Raw genomic sequence first — 9,942 nt, 5'->3', positions numbered from 1 at the left:
TGTAACCCACCTCTGCTACCCTCGTCTGCACTTACCCATCTGATCAACAAGATGCTTGAGCTATCGTCCCGCTCCCGCACTTGCTTGCGGATGGTTCCCAAGGCCAGCAAATCAAATCTGAGGCCAGGTTGCTACCTATATCCAAAGAAATGTGTCCATGTATATTTTGGGTCCATTTTACAGCTGTTTGGTATAACTATTGTCAAGGAGAAATGAGCAGGTTGGGTATCATAAAATCAAAAACAGAATAACATTTGAAATTGTAATGTATGTCTATTTTTTAAATTATTTTTTAAGCACGATCTTTTTTATTTAAAAATTTTTTTTTAATGTTTACTTATTTTTGAGAGAGTGACAGAGTGCAAACGAGGGAGGGGCAGAGAGGGAGACAGGGAATCCCAAGCAGGCTCCAGGCTCTGAGCTGTCAGCCCAGAGCCCAACGGGGGCTCGAACTCACGAACCATGAGATCACCTGAGCCAAAGTCGGATGCTTAACCGACTGAACTACGCAGGCTCCCTTGTGTGCTTATTTTTAAAAATTAGGAGAGTCCTATTTTGATTTGGGGACTGCTGTGCTGGTCTTGGAGTCTTCTCCCACCAAGTCTGGGAGGAAATCGGCTCTTTCACGTGGTGTTTTGGTCTTGTCCTTGGCACGCCTCGCTTCACTCCCCTCGCACACAGGCAGCGTCCTTTGCGCATGGCGGGGTTGTCCTGCGGAAATAAAGCTAGTGTTGCGTGCTAAATTCCATTGCAGACTCTCTCCTAGCAACCCAGTGACACTAACAAACCCGACAATAACGTTTTGTCTTTAGCTCTATAAAGCAACGTGGCCATTAGTCTCACCAGAAAACTCAAAAGGATATTTTGCAAGTGGAGAGTGATTGGAGCTGAAACTTTGGATCCGTTACTTTTTTCCCGTCTGCTCCTATCAAACCGGGCAGGCACCAGATTTTCACTTCGGGAGCAGGACATACCCAAAGGAACACCGGATAGGGAAAAGAGTCTGGGAAGGTCCTAGTCCCGGTTAGTGAGCTACCTGTGTTCCCTTGGCCGAGTCGCTTCAACGCTTCCAAATGAGGACTTACTTCTTAACACTCCATAGTGCCGGTGGATGGGCCTACACTTGTCCTCCTGCTGAATCAGAATCTCTGGAACTGTGTTCCTCCCATGTTACTTTTAACCAAAGGCAAATGGAAGACATTGCTGAGCAATTGTAAAGACGCTTATGTAAATAGCTTTCCAATTTTGTTTGCTCGGCACAAGAGGTTCAACGTACACTCAATATACACCGTGTATTGCGGGGAACAGTGTTTTCTCCGCAGATTTTATAAAGGGCTAAAGCAACCCATATTCTTTGCTGTTTCTGATTAGCCCTCCTCTGTACAAGACTATATATCATGCATCCCTATCAGTAAAAAACTTTTGAGCGTGTACATCCAATATATCTACATACTTTAAAAATATTTAATATTCGTATCTGTATTTACTTATATACTATATTGTACTTTAATGTTAACATATTATAAACATTTAAAAATACTTAACATGAATGTTTTAAAAGGAAAAATGTTGAAATAACATTTTAAAAAATCTGATCAGTGAAATCTTGGTTTAACACGTGCTAGAGCAAGGTCAAAAATAATTCATGATGTTGCTTTTTTAGTTCACTACATTTTGTTACTTCGTTATAATAAATGAAAATATGCTTCACCAAGATATGTAGATTCAAGTGGAAGAAGTACCTTTTTTTAAACTGCATTTACTAAATTATGATACTGATCTTTTAAATTCCATCCACTACTTATTCCAAGATTTGTTATGGGCTAGTATATTTCCAGTTTTCTGAATGTTCAATAGTTGTTGCTGTAAATTAACTGGAAAGTGTGGCATTTCTTAATATTTTCTAACAAATATTCAAAATTCTGCATTTGGATAAAATTCTTCACTTGGAAAAATTGGGGGCATGTAGAAAATTCTGTTTCTAAGATTTTTGTGTTGTACAGATAATAGTTTTTATATTTGTATCTGCCAATAAAAGCCACATAAATTGGAAGTATTTTCTAAACATTCGTTTTCAAAATACTCTCTCCATGGTATGAATTTCTTTCAAAAATTATTACTTTTATTACTCACTCAAAAGCCAGTGTATTTGGAACATTTGTATTTGTAAAAGAATAATGACCATTTCAAGTTTAATAGTATTCTTAAGTGCTTTGTCATGAGATAACTTAGAACCCTCTAAGGGCCCAAAAGATTTTTGTGGTCATTTCCCTATCTCATTAAGGTTCCATTTCTATTTTCCTTTCAGTTTGTCACAGTGATGACATCCTGTAACATTTTGTGGATTTCTGGTTCATCTGTTTTTGCTGCAATGGAATCCTTGTGACTGAAGCAGTCAAGAATGTCATAGGAGGGACAGGTCTGTGCATTTTCTTCGATTTCTTTGCTTTTAAATTTTCTCCAAACTGCCATCCTGTAAGGAGTACACTTATAGGGATACCACCCTAGACCCATGTTTTCTCTTCTTTTAATTTAAAAAAAGTTTTTTAAGTTTATTTATTTATTTTTGAGAGAGAGAAAGAGAGAGAGAGAGAGTGCCAGGAAGGGACAGAGAGGCGGGGGGGGGGGGGGGGGGGAGGGAGGAGAGAGAGAGAATCTCAAGCATGTTCCACACCATTAGTTCAGAACCTGACGTGGGGCTTGAACTCAGAAATTGTGAGATCATGACCTGAGCAGAAGTTGGAAGCTTAATTGACTAAACCACCCGGGTGACCCCCCCCCCCATTTCTTCTTAATTAAAGAAACCATTCATTGTTGAGCATGAGTCTTTTTCTCGTACATCTTTTCTTTGGCAGACCGTGTAGAAGCATTTCTGCATGTATTCCAATATTGAAATGGAATCAAGCAGCCCATTGGCAGAGTCGTGTCCTAAGCATCTCAACTTTGATTCTGCAGTGACAATTCATTCAGCGACCATCCGCGGTTTTTCACTTTTACTAACACTTTCTGTCCTCTAAAGAGTTTTCTAACTAGAGAGAGCATTGAAATGTTTCACCATTGCCTTATGTAAATTATTTCTCTCCTGCAGTTTTTCCAATGGTATATTTGCTGTAAGAGAAATTTCAAAAGCAGCTTTTAAATATGTGTAAAAATTTAGTAAATTGTTCTTAAAATCCTGAATTGAGGGGCACCTGGCTGGCTTAGTCAGTTGAGCATCCGACTTTGGCTCAGGTCATGATCTTGCAGTCCGTGGGTTCGAGCCTTGTGACAGGCTCTGTGCCGACAGCTCTGAGCCTAGAGGCTGCCCCTCCCCTGCTCTCATTGTGTCTCCCTCTCAAAAATAAATGAACGTTAACAAAAATAATGATAAAATAAAATTAAAATCCTGAATTGAGAATCACGCAACTTTATACTTCAAACGAAACCAGAGGCATGGGCGTGTGTGTGTGTGTGTGTGTGTGTGTGTATTCTGGATTATTCATTTCCGATAACTCGCTAGTCATGATAATTTTGTTCTATCATCTTCTAATATTGCAGAGAAACACTATACACTTAGGTCAACATTCACTGTTAACAATAATGAATATAAAAAGCTATACGTCAAAAAGAGTTTTTAAAGATACTTTTAATTTGAGATTATATTTAGTATATTTTAGGTTTACAGAAAGAGTGCTAAAATAGATCAAAGAATTCCCATACAGGCTCATGCAGCTTCCCCTAAAGTTAGCCTCTTCTAACTACAACATATGTATCAACACTAAGAAATGAGCATTAGTAAAGTATTATTAACTATAGACTTTATCAGAATTTCCCCAGTTCTTCCATTATTGTCCCTTTTTGGTTCCAGGATACAATCCAGGATACCATGTTACCAAAATTGTCAATAGTCAGTACCACATACTAATTATGTGAAGATCTGTTTAGTTAAAACAAAATAATATTATTTTCCATTCCAGTTCACCAATAATGAGTTAACTACAAAATGTTACAAGATGTTAGAAGTGAGGGTGTCCTTGTCCTTGTCAGTTGTGTTGTTGAATTAGGGTTCTCTCTTCTACTGTACTTGAAATGAGGCAGTCTGGCTCACAGATTAAGGGCCCAATCTCCATATGTTCATTAAATATTGGGTAGTCTTCCTTGTTTTTCCTTTTATAAAGACAAAAACATGTATGCATAAAAACTGTCAAATTTCTTTTCCATACTAAATGTCCTTGCTATAAAGATAGGGCGAGTGAATGTCTTTTGTCCCCTCTGGAATACACATACCTCATTTTGTAGAACACTGCTCTATATTATATATATGCTCCTCTGGTTGTCCAGAGAATTTACCCTAAACTCCTACTAATATTTATAAAGCCTAAACTAGGGAAACTGGATAATTTCAATGTCTAGTTCTCCACTGGCCAATTCCTGTACTCCTGATTTGTTGATAGGTAATAAACAATTACTGAGTAACCTGTTAAGGCAGTTAGCATACACAAATAAGTTTCTCCAGGAAGCACCGCTTAACCATCCCTCAGCAAAGTGTTAAAACTTCACATACTTTTGGCAGGGTGGTGTAATAGCACCCATCAGGTCACACTACAAAGACTGCCTACCCTTCATGGTTGGGCTAGCTCAGGGGTTTAATGATGGAGACTGGAAATGAAATCCTTGATAGCTGTTTCATTCATTTATTGAAAGGATAAATAATGTCATGGATATAGGCATGTGCTACCTGATCCTTCTTCAAGAAGGAGGGACTTTTTTCCCCAGCTGCTGAGAATGTACTAGAAAACCCTGTCAACCCTCTTAGGAGTTTGCTTCAGTTGAAAAAAAGGCACTTCACTGAAGGTCCACTTTCTTCCAGGGTTAGCCAGCATCCAGTGACTGATCAATCGAGGGTATGAAGGCCATCTGGAAGACTCTGAGGGGCCATCCCAGCTTCAGGGTTCCTCAGAGGGTTGACTGAGGTCTTTGTTGGGATCAATCACAGATCAACTTCTGCCTCTGCCCAATTCTGCTTCCTCCTCCTCCCCTACAAGAGTGCTTTGTAGCAAACATCCTGTGAACTAGCCTTCGCTCAGAATCTGCTTCCAGAAAAACCAACCTGCCACAGCTATATGAGTGGGCAAAATTCAAAGAATACAAAGCAGTATGCAAAGGAATATACGCATACCAACATCTCTGGATGCTTCCAGAGATGGTCTTATGTGCATGAATGCCATGAAAGTACATATGTACATGTCTGCATATTTTAGCCATTTTCTTATAAAACTTGTAGCAACTTCTACTTTGAAAAATGTATTTCTTATTTAAAATTTTTTAAATTTATGTTTACATACTGATACATAAAGTTTTAAAATTACTGCCTAATATCCTATTGTATGGATATACCATAATAATAGCTACCGTCTGAGTGCCAGCTATCTGCTGGGCACTTTTGGATGCAACCTCTGTATTTATTCAACACGTATTTACCGGGTCACGTATTTATTTATTATTTGCCAGCCACTGTTGTAGGTGTGAGGGATATGAGCAACTATTATCTCATACTTCAATTCAACCTTAAGAATAACTTTACAGGTGAGAAAACTAATGTTTAAGTAGTTTGGCCAAGGCCACATGAACTAGTAAGCAGTGGTACTGGAATCCATAACCAGGCAGCTGGTCTCAGGGCTTCTGTTCTAGTGTTGCCTCCTATACTCCACCTTATCAGCACCCTCTTTTTTTTATGTTTATTTTTGAGAGAGAGAGAGAGACAGGACGCCAGTGGGAGAGGGACAAAGAGAGAGAGGACACAGAATTCGAAGCAGGCACCAGACTCTGAGCTGTCAGCAAAGAGCCTGACAAGGGGCTTGAACTCACAAATGTCAAGATCATGACCTGAGCCGAACTTGGACGCTTCACAGACTGAGCCACCCAGGTGTCCCTATCAGTCCTCTATTGATGGACAGTTGGGTTGTGTGCAATTCGTGGCTATTATAAACAATGCTGCAGTGAACATCCTTTCTCGTGCATTTTTGGGGCTATCTCCCCACTTTTAAGAAGGACTGAGAAAGGGAAGCAGGTGAGCTCATTATTTATTTAACAGGATACCTGTTAGCAGCCCTGGCTCATTACCCAGAACATTTTTAAAAGGTGCCTTTCTTCAAAGCAGGGATTTAAGGAATCAAAAGATACTACATTCCATCCTTAATATGAAAATCTTAGGTTAAGCTTTTAAAATACTTCCATGCAGGCCTTGCATGTTGGATGCATATTTGCAGATAGGGTGATACCTGGATTACCAGCGCCCAGTGTTTCTGGTGGGAAAAGGAATGTTTTCATTTAAATTTCTCTTGTTTGCGTTTCAGAAAAAAATGAAAGCAGATCTACAATCTGGGTCTGGGTTTAATCATAGCATAATCTTTATGAGACAGTGTAAGGCTGAGAATTTTTTAAACTGGTATTTTTAAAGAAAAATACACGTTCAAAAATGATACAAACCAATCAGCCTTAGAAGAAGGACAGAAGCAAGAAATCTCTTGCATCAAAAAGAAGCAGGAAATTCCAGAGAAGTTTCACAGGGAGGACGGGGGCGGGGCGAAGTCTCTATCATTATTTAGTAGGTTATTTCTTAGCATAGTGTGGTATCTTTGTTGAATAACTAAGATTCAGTTTAGAGGAAGTAACAGAATTCAGACTCCCTAAAGCGAGAACATAGCAATTTACCAAACATATTACAAACCACTATGTGTCCCATGATCCGCTACCTCTTTCAATAAATATTTTCTCCTCTTTAGGGAATGCTCTGGTCACAGATCCATCTTATACTAGGTGATTTAAGTAAGTAACTTGTAACGTCTCTGTACATATTTTTGAAATTTTCATATTTTCATTTAATGGTGTATTCCATTCATCAGGGGCGAGTGGTAATTTGGCATGAGTTCAGGGTTAGTTTTTGAGATTTAAAGGCATTTTCATATAATGCTCTACTAGAGTGGGAATAGTAAAATCTCAATCTTCCAATAAGCTGCAAAACTATTAATGGATTTCTAGGTAATGTTGTTTGGTGCTAATACTCAGTGGAATATATTTTTCATTAAATATGAAAGCGTTCCAAGTATGTTTTATACCAGGTGTGTTAACTTTACTGTTTCCTGGAGTGTTTATAATTTCAAAATTGATCTAGTCTTCTCTCATATGGTTTTGCATGAGTGTTGGCTTTCTTTCTAACAGCCATGATGACTCAACTACGGAGACTAAAAGCTGGCAAGAAAAAGCCAATAAAAGTATAAAGAAAGTCAGGAGTTTCAGAGAAATGAGATTTACCAATGATATACAGTCTAGTTCCCTCTCTACCAACGCTTTCAATCTTAAATGTGTTCGAAAATGGCTCATTTAGTATTTGTTTGTGCCAGTTTCATAGCATGAATCAGATCATGACAGTGAAAGGGATACATCAAACACCATTTTAAAATTCATCCTTGGCTTATCTCTCTTCTTCTTCCCATTGTCTTGTCTTTTTCTAAAGCCAGAAATTCCAACTTTTATGTGACTAAAATAGCCACATGTCAGAATACCATAGAACTTAAAACTTCTACCGCTTTGGCTTACACTTTTCAATTTTCTAAATCCACTGAAAAAAGAAAAAGAACACTGGAGATATTAAATATGATATTTTCCTATCATTATTCTCCATTTATTTCCCTTTGCTATAAATTATACATGTTTACTAGAATGAATACTATTGCCTTCTCTCCTGTTGCTTAAATCCCTTTGTCTACAAAAAGTGGTTAGAGCTCATGCATTATTTAAGTTGCTATTTCTATAACTGAATTAATACATACATCTACTCGAGCAAATGGGTTGATAGGGTGAAGATTCACACAGACTTTCTGCCTGAAGTCCCACTCCATAATCTCTGCTTAGATGCTTCCTAGTGAAACACATCGCCAGAAATACCAGTTTTTAATGTTATGCCGAAGGTGTAAATAATACTGTAAGTGGAAGAAAAACTAAAATATTTTTAGCAAAAGGATGCTCTCATAGCTTACAAGATTCCTCCTTTACTCTCTTGATTCTCTAGGTGCCAGAGTGGAGAGTTGAAGCTCTTACATCTTCCTTGGCAGAATATAAGTCAGGCAGCTATGTATCGATTGCCCTGGATTGTTCAGTACAAAAATTTGGGGTTTGATCTTTCCTTCATTACCAGTCCACCTCAACCTGCCACTGCTTGGAGTTCTCCCAACTTCAGTTTCCTGGCTGTGACCCCCAGAGTCTTCATTTGGCCCAGGGGCTGCTTCTGTGAAGGGAGAAGTCGTGGAGGGGAATTTCAGGGTGGCTCTGTAAAGCAAGTAAGTATAAAAACTTGAAGTTTGTAGGAAAATAGGGTCTGTCACTTGCCCTCTCAGCCTCCACTGCTGAGCCTGCATATGTGTGTTTATTTAATATATAAATTAATATACTTAAAGAGAAGATGTATTTCAGTCTACAAGATTGCCTGGTATACTCCAGCTTATGGAAGTTAACCTTCTTTAAATGAGAAAGTGAAATCCCGCACATCTAACTTATCTGCAGCATTTATTTTCAAAATAAATGCATGGTAGGGGGAGTATGAGAAAGAGACCAAAAGAGAACAAAAGAACTGATCATAGCAATGCCCTGCTTGGAGAGATTTATTGAAGGAACCGGCTCATGTGATTGTGGAGACTGGCAAGTCCAAACTCCACAGGGCAGGCTGGCAGGATAGAAACTCAGGCAGGACTTCTATGTTAGAGCCTTGAGCCAGAATTCCTTCTTCTCTTGGAAACCTCAGTTTTTGTTTCAACTGATTGGATGAGGCCCACCCACACTGATCAAGGGTAATCCCTCTTTAAAGTCAACTGACTGTAAATATTAATCCTATTTACAAAATATCTTCAAAGCAACAGCTAGGCTAATTTTGACCAAACAACTGAGCACCACAGCCTAACCAGGCTGACCTAAAATTAACCACCAATGTCATTTCTCCCAATTATAAATGAGGAAACTGAGACTCTGGCTGGGATAAGTAACTTGCTCAAGGTGACACTATAACAATGAAGTAAAATCAAACTTCAGCCTGTGTAAACTCAATTCTTACACTCTTAGTCACAAACTCTGGCTGCATTCTTAGACTAATTTCTAAATAAAACTGAGCAGAGTGCCTAAAGGTCTTCTGGTAAGAACCTAATAAGTTCTCACCGGGCCAGAACCTGATAAGTTTTCATTCACAACAAAGGTTTTAAAATAGGGCAGCCGAGATGGAGTAAACAAGGACTGAATTTACCCACCTGTCTGAAATAACTGAAAAGAACAACACTCTATGAAACAAGCATCTGAAAGACACTGGACCTCAAGCAATAAAGGAGAGAGATCCTTGAGATGAGAAATAAACCAGGTGAGCCCTACAGTTGCCCAGCCCACAGCAGAGTTTCTAAGCAGTGGGCGGAGAGGGGTAAGCCATGCAGATCCAGCTGTCTCCCTGAGTTGAAGAGACACAGAGAGAGTCTGTGGAGGCCAAGGTGGCTAGATTTAGCAGGAGAGGAGAGAGCTATATGAAGGAAGAATGCCAGAAATATGAAGACGTTAATAAGAATATTAAGACCAATATACAAAAATCAGTTATTTCTATACACTACCAATGAACAATTAGCTATTGAAGTTCTTAAAAAAATCCTTTTACAGAAGCATAAAAAATATAAAATATTTAGGGATACAACTGGCAAAACATGTATAAGATCTGTACACTTAAAATTACAAAATGTGGAGCTCCTGGGTGGCTCAGTTGGTTGAGCATCTGACTCTTGATTTTGGCTCAGGTCATGATCTCACGGTTTGTGAGATTGAGCCCTGAGTCAGGCTTCATATTGACAGCATTGAGCCTGCTTGGGATTTTCTCTGTCTCTCCCTGCCCCTTCCCAACTCGCACTCTCTCTCTCAGAATAAATACATAAACTG

General features: G+C 38.9%; 1 long non-coding RNA gene across 1 annotated transcript; it reads left to right on the top strand.

Annotated features, from left to right (window-relative positions):
* Window positions 1-871: 871 nt before the first annotated feature.
* On the top strand, window positions 872-8,301 carry LOC122224020. The gene is made up of 4 exons (XR_006204616.1): window positions 872-1,023; window positions 2,309-2,419; window positions 6,765-6,807; window positions 8,051-8,301. It is a non-coding gene; the product is annotated as an uncharacterized LOC122224020 (long non-coding RNA).
* The last annotated feature ends 1,641 nt before the right edge of the window (window positions 8,302-9,942 follow it).

The sequence above is a fragment of the Panthera leo genome, chromosome B4, assembly GCF_018350215.1.
Source record: "Panthera leo isolate Ple1 chromosome B4, P.leo_Ple1_pat1.1, whole genome shotgun sequence".
NCBI lineage: Eukaryota > Metazoa > Chordata > Mammalia > Carnivora > Felidae > Panthera > Panthera leo.
The sequence above is the reverse complement of the archived record's forward strand: the minus strand, read 5'-3'. Positions and strand labels throughout refer to the sequence as shown.